Here is a 14,760-nt window from a genome sequence, read left to right as displayed (position 1 = left end):
CCAGGAATGGATTTAGAACAGTTCTTTGACTGCCCTTTAAAGCACAGACAGTACAGAATATCTGGGAGGAAACCTGAAGATGGCTTCTTACAGATGCTCCCCATTCAATTCAGCAAAGTTTAATAGGATCTGTGTGGCAGAATCGGAAAACTCCCCAGGGCATCCGAGGCTTGTAGAAACTTACCAAACAAAACTCAAAACCATGATCCCTGCCAGAGGGGCTCCTACAAAGGGCTCCTACAAATTATTAAATTAAGGGTCTGTTCCTCAATTGAAACACACACTTGACTAAAACATTTGACAGCTGTATGTAAATACTCCATTAAAGGCTCAAATCTAAACTGTGATTCTGACCCTGGCCACTATGACTTCACCGCACACATTCGTTACAGTTTCATATGCTGCAGCTTTGTTTGGTCTTTAGAACTTAGAGTACTATAGTACAGAATGTGTAAGTCAGATGTGCGTAACACTTTCTTTGATTTTAAAGTCTTTCCTCCCACTAATGTTTTCTCGTTTCCTCATCTGTCAGGGCATAGACAGAGTGGCATTGTGTTTTGTTGCAGTAGAGCTCTGGCTCCTCTGATTTGTAATCCAAGATGAGAACTGGCTGCCTTTTGTTTGGTTTGATTTTCCTTAAATGACTGTTCTCTAGTTTGACAGCAGGTAATTGTCCCTGTGTGTGTGTGTGTGTATGTGTGTGTGAGGGGGTGTATGGGCTCACAACATGTTTATGCAGACAGCTGTGGCAGGTGAGGGGATTTTTCTTTATTAAAGGGGACTTGAACCACTAAAGAACTTCACAGTTAAGTGTGTTGGCTCCTCAGATCACATTTCTCATAACAGTGCCTCCAGACAAGGAAACTGGAACAGCCTTCATGTATTAATGTGTACATTTGAACACATTATAAAGAACCTGTTTAATACGGTCCCTATTGTTTTCTGGAATATGTTTTTTTCTGCTTCTGTTCTGCTTTTTATATGATTTTCTGCAGCAACAGAGTACATGGCAAACTGGAAATTCTTATACTCATAAATCTGCCTGTGTGTTATAGCCAAGAAAATGTGCGTATGTCTGTATGTTTCCTTCTGAGATGATGAAAATTGGATGATTTGATGTTTGGCACTTGTGTGTGTGGGAGGATGTGAGCAAACATGTTTGCCAGAGCACCCTCAATCCACGTAACCTCTCACTGTTGGCCTCCACCTTTAGTAGAACTTTTACATAAACATATCTGCTTCTACCTTTTCAGGCCAAGAACTCTGAAAAGACCCGTATCCGCTCTTCGCTGCAGAAAATTTGTGAAAAGACCCGGGGCAAGGGATGCGAGTCTGGGCGTTGACACTCCCGCTGAACAGATTGATCATTAAAACACCACGCTGTAAAACAGAGTGTAAACAGTCATTACCTCAAGCAATGATTGAGTCATAATTTTCACAGGGATTTGAAGAGATATTAGGTGGAAGTCTGGCATATTTAAAGTCAATCCTTGGTTACAGTGAAAACAAATCTGTAAAAATGTATAAGCTCTATGCTATGCACACACAGACACACAAACTCACTACAAAACGTTCACCACCAAGACGCAACATGCCTTGATGTATACAGTAATTAAATAAGAGTTGCTGCAGGCGGGAGCTTAGTTGAAAGGAAGAGTGCTGATCTAAGAGAAAAGTCTTCATTCTGTTAAATGTACTATATTAGTGAGTTTGTGAGCTACATGTTAAACATGAAACTTGAGCTTATGATTTACACAAACACACTTTATGGCCTCTTGTAAAAACAGGTCACATCGTGTAGATGTTTAAGGATGTCATGAGATAATGGTGCATTAAATTTGCTTCATCTTTTTTTTTTTTTTAGCATTGACATTATACTTATTGTTTTTTGCACCTTATTGCATCTTAAAGGGTAAAAAAATATTATGACTCCTGGGGGTATTATTTGTTTATTTTGTTCTTTTCCCTCTTTTATAACCTTTTCAACCTTTATTTAAGCACTAAAGATTTAACTAAGAAATATTAAGACAACGCAGTCACTTTAGACTCCTGGGAATTTGTTTTGTGAGATCAGCTCCTTAGGATCTACTAACTTGACAAATAATTTCTAACAAAGGGTTATTCCCATCCCAGCTGTTACAAGAAGTCAAAACACCAGGAAAGGCCTTCTGCCATTAAAAGCTCTATCTAGCTGTCAGAAAACCAGACGACCCTGTTTCTCTGTATCCTTATAATCTTTTGTGCTAATGCTGCATTAACTTTCTTATATATAGAAAAAGGCTCATAGTCTGCAGGGGTGTGCAACTTGGCACGCACAAGCATCAAGCCTGAGATGATGTCACATCTCGAGCTGTAAGAGTGTGTCATTTTGCCTCCACGCTGCGAACTTTAAGTGAAAAGGAGGTGGAGAGATTCAGCTGAGCAACAGAATGACCACTCATTCACTCCAATCAGGGCGGAAAATTGCGAGACAAGAGATCCCTTCCCTCCAGGACTTCCACCTAACACACACATGCGCACACACTTGCACAGTGATGATGACTGGCTTCCTGTGGCCCTGGCAGCAGTTGAAAGCGGTCGGTACGATCAGACAGACCAAGTTAGGCCACTATTGTAACAGATGTCACATGGCTTCTCTAGTCGACTCTGATTCTCCCTGCCACTGCGCTGCTGTGGGCGGGGCTTATCAAAGTATGAGCTCACATGTGTGGCAGTTGCTCTTGTTATCATTGTTCGGACGCGGCAGTAAATAATAGCATGCAGCTTTGTTGTGGACAGAAGTGCAGATCAGAAAACATTAAAAGTTGCTGTTGGAAGCTGTTCTAGTCACGTTCATCTTATCTTTTATAAGTAAGAAGCTCCTATTGTTCTCATCTTGCAGAAACACTTTTGCTGTGAATAATGAATGAAACAAATAAAATTGTTTTTAGTTCCCTGAAATGAAAAGAAATGTTGCATATTAGCTTAACGTGTATATAATTTATGTCTAATCCATACATGATATCTATTTATGACCAAAGAATACTTTGGGATGTGACAGGATTACATATTCATTGCTGCCTGCATCATTCCTTGCTTGCTGTTAGATTACAACTTTCTTTCCCTGCCTGCAGTCAGGGGTTTTCTATAGCACGAGTAATAATGTGCCATTGTCACAGTGAAGGCTGTATTACTTTCATTAGTCAACCTTGTGAAGGATTATAAAGAAAAGTGGAACTGACTTAGCTGCTGTGTATGAATGAGCTTCAGTTCTCTGACTCTTTGATACAGATATTAAATCACTTTAAGCCCACACCACTGGAGACATGAAACCTCCCACTATGTAGTAAACCTGTAAATCCTTAAGATTTCAGTCCTATAGAAACTCAATGAACATCCTCTGAATTCCCAGTAAATCTAAATTAAAATGTGTCAGGTTTTATGTCGAGGTTCTTTACAGTGACAAGGGCGAGTAGTAAAGTAATGATGCGATGAAAAAGGGACAAAATGATGTTCTAACACAGTTTTTCAATATTCATGAGTCTTTTGGTGTTTTGGTGCTGGGAGTGAACTGACTGTGGAATCTTAATTGAGAACTCATCTGTTAGGTGTGCTTTTACAGCTGCCTCGGCTCAGAGCATTACTGTGATTTACACATGAGAAAAAGACACATTTCTCTTGTTCTAAGAAATGAATGAACAGAGAGACAAACTGCCTCAATAATAGACAGAATGTCTTTGCTTTGACAGTGGAAACCACTCATTGAAGATTTAGCATAATGAAAACACAGCACTTTCCCCCCCCCCACAATAGCAGTTTCAGATACACAATGTAGATGTGCATTATAATTATCATCATCTTATAAAGGATCAGGCTTAGCACCCTGTGTATTTTGAGGCACTGTTTGGACAATAAAAAATCAACCGTGAAAGCTGCCTTCCGTTACAGATCCATGAGAGTGAAGGCTAACCAGTTTCCACAACACTCATGGTGGTTTAGACGATTATAAGGAAGGAGGGAAACTTTTCTGGTAAACATCCTGGCCTTGCATATGGCAAGCCACTGTATATGTATAGTATCACCAGCCAGTAATGGGGGGATCAACCCATTTTTGATGTATGACCTTTATGTACTGTCAAGACATGTACAGCTTTTAATGTAGGGTTCAGTGACTGCATATGGTATGGCCATATGGGTTCTTATCTGTTCTTGTAGCATCATCATTACAAAATGATACATGCAGATAAGTGACAGATTAAAAGAAAAATCTCAACGCCAGCTGTTGCACTGAGGAAATCCAGAGTCTGTTGTACTGTTATGTGCATTTTTGGGTCCACTTTCCACCTTTCAAGCATAAATCACTGCAAACTAATATCTAATTTAAAAAAAAAAAACTTTTCCCTGTGGTCAGATGTTTCTATCCTGAAGGGATTGGCCTTTTCCATGATTATAAAGCCTCCTCCTCTATTGGCCTAACTTCATAGTTGTTATCAGCCTGAAAATGATCATATCCCATGATCTTCACAATTACGGGATGTGAATGTGTTTGTGAAGGGTCTCAGTCATCCAGGTCATGGTAGTGTAAGGAAAAACTGAACTTCTTTATGTGCTTGTGTAGATGTTTTACCTCTTTGTTAAGAGGATGCTGTCCCAGTATTAATCATGTGCCTCATCACATGAGCCAAGGTATGAAAAAAGGCATGGGTCATGACTTAAAGAAGTACAGTCACTTTCTTTTCAACCTCCTTAGACTACCAGATCTCAGCTCACTTGAATACCCATCTACTACCATCACACAAAAAATAAAATCATGGAAGAATGGTGCTCAATCCCCATAGAGATCTGTAAAATCAATGCCAAGACTAGCCTAATTTGAAAAGTGAATGGGGGTTGTTGGTAATCAGTAGCATGATAATCAGCTGTTCAGTGATTTGAAATTGTTAACCAATGGTAACTGGTTAATCTGTGCTTTTGTGACTTTGTTTACATGCTTGCCTGTTGAACTCAGTGGACCCAGCACTTTGAACGAGGCCTTGTGTGGGTGAAGAGTAAAAACAAAGAGAATAATTTGTTGTCACATGTTGCGCTACATTAGCCTGGAAATAAAAGTGGGTCTCGGAGATTGACGGTAAATTGAAATTCATTTTTAAGACTTCCTTACCCACCAGATTGTGTTACAGATTTCCTTAGCTCTAGTAAATAAACAGAACCATTTGTGGGGAATTTGAGCTCCATGTTCCAGAATTTATTTATTCTTATGAAAAAAGGAAAGAAAAGAAAAAAAAGTGGTCTTCATTGCTCCTTGAATATTACCCTTTTGACTATTCAACCTATTCCATAATTTATTTTAAAGGTAATAATTATTCACTACTGTTGGAAGTCAGACCCTTTTAGAATTCACTGACGTACTTTGATCCATACAAGGAAATTATCTTTGACAACTGGGAAAAGGCTTGTTCTGACAGTAGCTTATTGTTGGATTTTGCTGGCATATACTGTGTACTAGCAAGGTAGAAAAAAAATGCTGAATGTTTAATGTATGATCAAAGACTTCCTAGATACTAGCTGAAACTCTGGGAATAGCCTTCTGAGGATGAAATATGGAAGTGTGTATGATGGTAAATCACTGTGGGTGCAATAATTGCAGCCAATAGTGAAAGTTAAAGTTCAATTCATTTCTTTGCAGCTCCCAAGTGGTAAAGTCAACAGAGTAATCGTTCCATCTGGATCTAGCAGAGTTACATGGAAAATATATAAAAGTATTCTTTATGTATTAGTAGATCACATTACATTAGTAGACTAACAGTTCGCACTTTGTTTTCTTGGTGTACAAGTCTTCAGTTCAGAATGTCACGTCCACGTCACGTTCATGAATGATTCTTGACTAATTGTTCTCACAATGACAGTAATACCAGGTTAAAAATATTGGTCCCCTTCCACATCAAGGCCAGTATCCCTGCTTCTCTGGACTCTGGACATTAGTTTGTTTACAGAGCCTGCCAACTTGCTAGCTCATCAAAGAGATCAGTCACTCTAGATCAGTCAAGGCATCCTAACATATGTTAGGGTGCTATTTGTTCACTATAGCTCTGCCTTCAGTTTTGCTGTCCCCTGGCAGCTCACTCACAAACCATATTACCTGGATCTCAGCTTACCACAGTTTACCTGGATCCTCAGGTGGCATGACTAGAGTCCTATTTCTTCTCCACCATAACACTAAACACAAAGACGTGCGAGGCTGTGTATTGAGTTTGTATTGATTCCCTATTCCCTCTTTACTCATGATTGTCTTCCTGCATTCACCACCAATACCATCATAAAATTCACTGATGACAGTGATTAGGCTGATTTCCAACAATAATGAATCAGCCTACAGAGCGAAGGTGCAAATATGGTGAGATGATGCTCAGTGTCCCTTAACACAGGGAAGCCCAAGGAGCTTATCGTTGACTTCAGAAAATCATGTGATGAGGATTATGTTCCAGTCTTCATCAAAGAATGAAGCATGTACCAAGCATCAGGTTCCAGGGGACCAACACCTCTGAGAACTTCTCAGTGACTGCCAATTCCATGGCACTGCTGAAGAAGGCACAGCAATGACCCAAAGAGGTGCTGCTGATTTACTACTGCTGCACCACAGCTCACAATGTATCTGTGTGTTGGTATCTCAACTAATCACAAAGCTCTATAGTTGATTGTGTCAAGAGCACAGAAGATTATTGTTGTATAGCTACAAGCTGTGGAGGATGACATGTGGAGAAGTTGCCTTTGAACTTTGATGTACTGTACTAATAAAGGAATGCAATTCCTTTATTAGTCACTCTTCATAGTCACTGGATCAGTTTGCTGTCTGAGGCCATTCATGTCATGTATCAAATATGCATTAGTTGAACTTCAAAATAAATAAAAATATATATATATATATATATATATATATATATATATATATATATAGGCAAAGTCTAGAGAAAATAGATACATCTTTAGATGTGAAAGCTGATGACAACATTTCTGGGATTCAAAATGATATTTTCATGTAGCAATTCTGTGAGTGAGGTTTAGAAATATTGCAACACTGTATCCCATTGTCTTACTAAAACAAAAATAAAAACAAGAAGGCAGAGGGGGATTCCCTGTGCCAGGGAGGTGAAGATGAAGAACACTTACTTGAAGAACACAGTGGTGCCTTTAGCTACATGCAGATTGTGAAGAAGACACATTGCCAGTTTTTTAGAATATTATTACTTTTATTGATTTAAACTGATTTATTTGGGGGGCAAGTCTCTGTCTACTACTTCCAGCATAATTCACTTCGAGTCATCACTGACTTTAAGAGAACCCTTAGAACTTGCTGACCCTAAAAAAACCTTACTCAGCAGGCTTGAGATCACATAGTGAAAAGACTGCACGGTGCAGCAATATCCTGCTCTCTACTGTAGGGTTGGGGACAATGAAGCTGGTGTATGGGCGTGGGGGTGTAATCCCATCTGAAATGATCTCACCTCTCTTCAGGTCACTTCATCATTGAGGCCCTACATCTTTTGTCCTTTTCTTTCACTCGCTGTATTTCCTTCTGTGTTTTTCTTTTGATTGAAAAAGCAAATACGTTTACCCTCCAACAAATACACACAGACACACACACACACACACACACACACACAAACATCAGTGAGAAAAGAGGAGATAGAAAAAGTCAATAGTGCTGTACCCTTGGAGGACGGGATATCAGAGGTTTGTCTTTGCCCATTGTCCAGCCTCTGAGGCCAGAAACAGGGCAGGGTTTACAGCTTCTGCCCCCAGACAATGGGGCCCTTGGAGGGGGCCAGGACTGACAAAGTATAACAAGCGGCTGGGTTCAGATAGAAAGGTTCAGAGAGGTCATTTAACTAGACTCAGCTATTTAACTTTTGGGTCTGGTTGTCAAAAAGCGATCCCTTGTGACTGAATTTGGTCTGAAGATGGAGATCGCAAGCTTGAATTTTGCCAAAGATGTCAGGTAAAACTAATATAGCTTTACTTTAGGTTAGAAGCTCTTGCCAATAAGGCATCATTTAGCATGAAATAAATGACCTCTGTGGTCAAGAATTCTACTGTGCACCGTACTTCCTTCAACTTTGTGGGTGCATTTTACAAACAAGCAATACATATTTATAAATACATCAAAGGATGGCCCTTCCACCCTTGGTCTGTCAGAGAAGCCACAAATTGAGATCCATGCGCAGAAGTCCAGGGATGAGATTATCCTTAGAAAGACAAGTTCTAAATACAGCAGGCCAACGTGCCTTCCTCGTGCTGTGCCCTGGTTGCTGAACCTGCTGGTTTTTCTGCTCCTGGCTGCTCGGTGTATTTTTGCAAGAGATGTTTATCCTCAAAATGCTGGTTGAGCTGTAATTTTGGTCGTTCATTCGTCTGCGTGTCTGTCTGTTGCTCTCCAGGGAAGAAGCGAGGCTGTGGTTGCTGACCACTAGCGCAGACTGGGGCTGAACTGCTCATGCAGCTTCTCCTCTGGCTAATACAGTAATGCTCGTGTAATATGTACCATTTCAGATGTGTTCAGGACACACCATCTAGTCATTGAGTGATTAAAAGATAAGAGGTGCTACATTTAAAGTCTTGCTTTGAAAGGCATAATTCTGAGAATGTTAGATACAGTACCAGTTTGGTACATCTACTCATCAAAGGGTTTTCATCCTTTTTCCCATTTTACAAAATGCAAACTCAAGTGGAATTATTTTCCCACTGTCTTGATGGAGGTCCTGCACATGCTTAGCGCTTGTTAGCTGTTTTTCCCTTCACTGTGCAGTCAAATTCAAACCAACATTAGGTGGCAATGAAGGCCAGGTCTTCTAGTAATCACTCCATATCTTTTCTTGGTGAAATAATGTGTTTTCACTTATTGTCATAAAAATAATGAAAAAAGGCAACACTGGGGAAGATGTTTTAGTTAAAGGAGTCGGAAGACTGGAAAATGAGTAGGCTAGTTTTGGCTAGCACTGTCTGCGTTGATGAGCACAATTCATCTCTTTGCAGTAGGGGACTTCTGCAGACTGGTTGTACTCTGGTTATATTTCTATATAAAAGCAAGGTTACAGGGCACCCATATGATTTTGCAGTTTAATTGCTGTCCTGCAACAATTTATTTTATTTGTGGAGGAATTTCTGAACTTCTGTTCAAAACTATGAGGTTCTGACTCGGATCTCGATGTAAGTAGTCAGTGTGATTTTCTGTTTAATGCAAATTTCTGTTTATGCAGAAGGCAAACGTTTTGCAGGAGAGCCACTCTCTCAGTACCTTTCTTGTTCATTTTGCTTGTTTTTTTTTATTTTTAATTCTCTAGCCTTTCTGCCATTACAGACCAAACATATTGAATTTAATATTCTTCTTCACTACTTAATTTCACGTTTTTGCATGTTTTTAATGTCTTTGGTTGTCTTCATTATTGAAGGAAACTGTGAAAAAAGCAGAAAAAAATACCTCAATAAGAAAGTGTATCCAAACTTTTCATCCAGAGTCTAACCCAGTAAAAATGGATGGCACATTGACCCATTGATTTGGTCCCTTGTGTGTAGACTTTTCTACACATCTGCATGTATCTCTTTTGGATGATTTGGTTCTCCCCCCACAATCCAAACACTTGTCAGCATTCTGAATTAGAAACATTTTCATGTCCTACTTCATAGGGTTTTCAAATGTATTGTTGAACCCTGTCAACTATTCATTTGAGACTCTGCAAATGATTACAGTGCACATTGAAAAAACAAACTTCCAAATGTTTTGTGTGGGAAACCAATGACATATGTTGCTTTTGTTCATCCACATTAAATGTCTGACTTGAAAACTGTTAGCAATGAGCTAGAATTAGGGTGTGTAGCACCATTATTTACTCGACTATGAAACATTACATCAGTACTTATCAAATCCCAAAGTTCAAATCAGGACTTATCTAAGCCAAGACCTCAGCACCATTCATATCAGCCAGTGTGAATGGTGTCATCTTAGTAATACTACAGACCTGCACTCTCTCACGTCTCCGCATGGGGATTGGGCCAACGGGAAGAAGGCTGGATAAGGGAGTATGGAAGACCCCAGGGCTCATTATGGGAAATCCCGATACGTAGAGCAAAACAGAGGACTTGCACTGTGAGTGAGCCAACACGCAGCCATGTGATGTGAGAGATGATTTTGGGATTTTGGGATGGAAGGGGGGGCAGACAGGAAAGACACTGGCAGTTGGTGCATCCCTGACAGAGAGAGACGAGTCCTGCTAGTTGTCACGTTGTATTTGTAGCATGGTGGTGGAGCACAGAACACAGACCTCCAAGGCTGTTGCTCTTGGCCAGGCCTCATTATCCCATCAGCTCTGAAGTGACTCAGTGAGGCAGAATTTTTTCTGTAGCTCCTGTCTCCAGCCTCTCACTCGTTCTTTGTTTTAGCCGACCCAGCATCTTCACACATCATCGTCTTTGTTTGTAAATTCAAGCTTGGTATCAGACTTGTACTTTGGATTTTTAATCATTTAAAGTATTAAGCACAATTTGAAAAAAAAAAAATCTTACATGATGCAAAGTTTGTTACAAATATAAGTAATTTTCACTTCCCCGTGATGGGACAAATGTCTTGAAATTCTAATAAATTATTAGAATGAGTGATAATTTCTTCAAATTGACTATAAACTACTCTATATTCTTTAGATATCAAAGTTTTTGTAATTAGCAGAAACATTGTGAGTCGTTAAATAAATAGATGTCCAATAGTTTGCATTGGTTAACTGACCAATAAGGACTAGCTAAGCCTAAGTGACTACACACTTCCTAACAGCATATTCTTCCAGACTCATCAAGTCTTGTATGCTGAGAGCTGTAGGTGAAATCTGCCACGTGGTCTGGACAGATTGCGCTTGCTTAGACTCAGTGAGGGGTCATCCTAGCTTGTAACAGACATCGTGGACTCCTGATTGTCCATTTACTTGTGGAAACAACACACAGTCTCTACTTCAAATAGAGTAACTGCTTTCACCCAAACACAAAACTGGCCAACCTAACTGTAAGCTAAATTATAGTTTTACTGCATGTAACTGACAACAAATCTGGTCACTGCTGCATGAAAAAAAATCTCCTAATTTACTAATCAAGACAAAGTCGCAAAGTGTACACTTTTGTGTAAAAATCCTTTAGTGCTTGCCAATGATGCATATGTCCTATGTGAAGGAGTCCTTTGTGACTGTGACAATGCTACCATTTGCTAATTGCATTGCACCAGATGATAAAGTTGCACAAGACTGATGTAGCCCCACTTTTCACTTACAACAGCAGGTTTGATGTTGCACTGATATATCTTGAAACCTCCTGCTATCCAAATCCCAGCTGTCTATCTGTATGCTCACTATTCTGCGCATTATTTGAAGAAGAGTTTAACGAATTTACATCTCATTGAGATAAACGATGAAGCAGTGAAGCCTTTCCACACTGAAAGATTAATAAGACACTTTTTTGGACTCAGGGCAACAGCTTATATGTCTTTTCTTTTTGGTAATTGTACGTTTCCATGAGCTCAATGTTCCCGTGTGCTGGACAGTCGTATCCAGTGCTCAGGCAGGAACTGTGCTGCACTTCTAACTTGAAGGTTTCCACTGTCAGCTGTCCCTGGTGCCTCACATATCAACAGATATAATAAGAAAGGAGTATGCTCCAGAGGTCCTGAAAAGGCCTAAATATGAATGGAATAGAGCTGACTATGAGGTTTTGCCAAACATCAGCTCTTTTTATTACCTGTCATCTGACGCCTGCAATTCTTTGTCTGCATAAAGCCATTAAGCAGGTATCTGATGCCTACGGGGCACCATGTGACACAAAACAAATGCCCCTCTGTTATTCTTTACCTGTAGTTCCTGAGAGAAATAGAATGAGGTAATGCTGCTCCACTTACACACTATCTGCACAAGCAGATAGCATCATAAACCTTTACTGTCTGATGGATAAACAGAGTAGGTCAACTATCCCATGTCTACTATTACTTTCCAGGAGAAAATATTCTCACTGAATCTGAAACAGAGGCTTCCCTGCAGCTGCTTTTGCTTCCACTAAATCCATCTCCTCTTATCCCTGGCTCAGGCTTGCCCTCTTCTTTACTGGCATTAAGATATCCAAAGATTACGCCCATATTCAGCCCTGTAAATATTTTTGTCAAATGAATGTTTATTAAGAGCTTCTTATTTTCACTGGAGAGCAGATGATGGGAGAGGTTGACAGCTGCTTGGCATAGTTTATACCAGAGGTGGGACCAAGTCATTGTTTTGCAAGTCTCAAGTAAGTCTCAAGTCTTTATCCTCAAGTCTCAAGTAATGTCAGGCAAGTCAGAGTCGAGTCTCAAGTCACTGGTGTAAAAGTCCGAGTCAAGTCACAAGTCTGAAACTTTGAATTTCAAGTCCTTTCGAGTCTTTAAAAAAAAAAACAACGAAAAAATAATGTTGCAGTTATGCTAAATGTAAATATTAGACCATGTAATTTTAAATCTGTGTTTTTCTCAACACGTACAAAATAGTGAACTTAGAAAATATACACAAATTGTGAAATTGCACCTCTTTAAAATGCAGCTCAATTAAACCTAGCTCCAAGAATAATTTTCACCGACAGTTCTGAGATAAGCTGCATGTTATTCTTGGATGCGGTTGTAGGACCGGCTTTAAAATCGCATGACAAAAATATCACACACATTAAAAAAAAACTGCATCACCAACGTAGCCTGGACAACATTTGCTAGTTAGATGAAGTCAGCTATCTCATTGTAGCATATTTATATGCATATTTATAATCATACGGTTCTTGGAGTGAGTGCACACACTCATGAAGTTTAGTAACTTCAGGTCACTGCAACAAGCCCAGGTACAGTTTACCGACGGATGGGTACAGGACCTTGAAATGCACCGTGTAGAACGAAAGACCATCGTACGTATCATAAGTTTACCAGTCTCACAAATTGTCGTCATAAATACACATTCATTAACCGTTTATTAATAGGACCTTTGAGCTCAACGGTAATTAATTAGCAGTGGAAATAATTTCTGGTACCCATCACAGAAATGTAGCAGTGACAATAATATTGTATGCTGTAATCGTACTGGGCAATTAGTGATACAAAAAACCTGTTTTATCCTGTGAATAAAAGTATGTGTTTTTGTCAATGTACCATAATAACAGAAGCGAAACGCAATATTGTGTCAGGACAATTCACTATTTATGCACAATAAATAAAGGAGCATAGCGCCACAATTTCTGTTCAGCGCCAGACTTGCTTGTAACCTATATCACTAATTATGTTATGAAAATGACGTATTAACTACTAAAAAACACTGACCTTCGTGTAAATGCTTGGAGCAGACTAACCTGTGAGCTGGAGTGTTCTGGGACGTTATATTTGGTCTTAGAATGGCTGCAATCCAGTCGCGTCTTTGTTACTTCGGAAACATGGCTCGAACAATTTCTCTTCAACGACGTAATCCGATAACAACCGATCTCTTTACCCGTCGGCTTCCCGTGGCTGTCATGCGACCGGCTATTGCAGTTAATGATACAACAGCTTCTTGCCATTTTTGTGTTTCTTTTTATCGCTGTGTAACTGATTTTAATTGAAAGCCTGCGTGCGCTAGTACCGCTTGCCACGAGTTCCCAGAATCCTTTGCGGTTCTACCCGTGAATGACGTCACATTTTCAATCTCTATATAATATGCATGTTAAATTTTATATTTGGGGTAAAATATCAAGTCTTTTCAAGTAAACCGGTTCAAGTCCAATTCAAGTCCCAGGTCATTGGTGTAAAAGTCCAAGTCAAGTCACAAGTCTTAGAACATTTTTTCAAGTCAAGTCTAAAGTCATAAAATTAATGACTCGAGTCTGACTCGAGTCCAAGTCATGTGACTCGAGTCCACACCTCTGGTTTATACCTTTCAGCCTCACCGTCATCCCTCTTATCACAGACACAATGCTAGTCCAAATACACTATTGAGTCATCTTTTGACAGTCCTGGCCTCTGCCAAATTCCTGTTTGTGTTGACATCTGTGTCCTTGTGTGATCTAGTGAAGGAGCATGAAATTTATAAGCACGAGCTGCTATCTTATAACCAATTTCTGGAGTTATTGTAGCACTTTTGGGAATACAGTGTTCAAGTGGGAAACATTTATTTTCAGTTTTATGTTCATGTCATCCAAAAATAATAGCGTTAACTGCAACGTGTGTGTTGGGGAAGGTGGTGTGAATTAAATACAGGCAAACTAGAGTAAGTAGAATACAGATGATATTTTTGGCAAAACAACATTTCTGAAATGCTTTTCTCACTAAATGAAAACAGTGAGTCAGTCAGTGGTTTTGTGGCTGAGCAGAATCTCACAAACCTAAATTTGATATATGCATTTCATACTGTATACTATATTATTGTCAACAATGGTGTAACAGGAGAACAGATTAAAGTGGTTCATAAGAAGGTATTTCTACCAAGACAGATGTGTTTTAATCCTGGGTGGATGGGTGGGCCTGAAAGTATTTAGGAGGAAAGCTCAAGCTGCATTTCAAAGCAGCCAGCATCACTTCAAGGATGAAACAAGTTTCATACCTCTGCTGTTTTGCACTGTTTCACCTGTCGATTTGACACTGTGAAACATTAAGTGAGACAATGAGCTGTAGGGGTTCAGTAGGCTTAAAACAAATTACTTCATACATTATGTTGTCTAGATGCTGTATGTCTGAATGCCATAGCGTCATTCAGCCCTATGGCATGAATAAGGCAC

This window comes from Copadichromis virginalis, linkage group LG1 (genome assembly GCF_057382275.1).
Source record: "Copadichromis virginalis isolate Kocher_CV1m ecotype Utaka linkage group LG1, C_Virginalis_male_GT1.1, whole genome shotgun sequence".
In the NCBI taxonomy this organism is placed as follows: domain Eukaryota; kingdom Metazoa; phylum Chordata; class Actinopteri; order Cichliformes; family Cichlidae; genus Copadichromis; species Copadichromis virginalis.
This window is presented reverse-complemented; position numbering follows the sequence as displayed.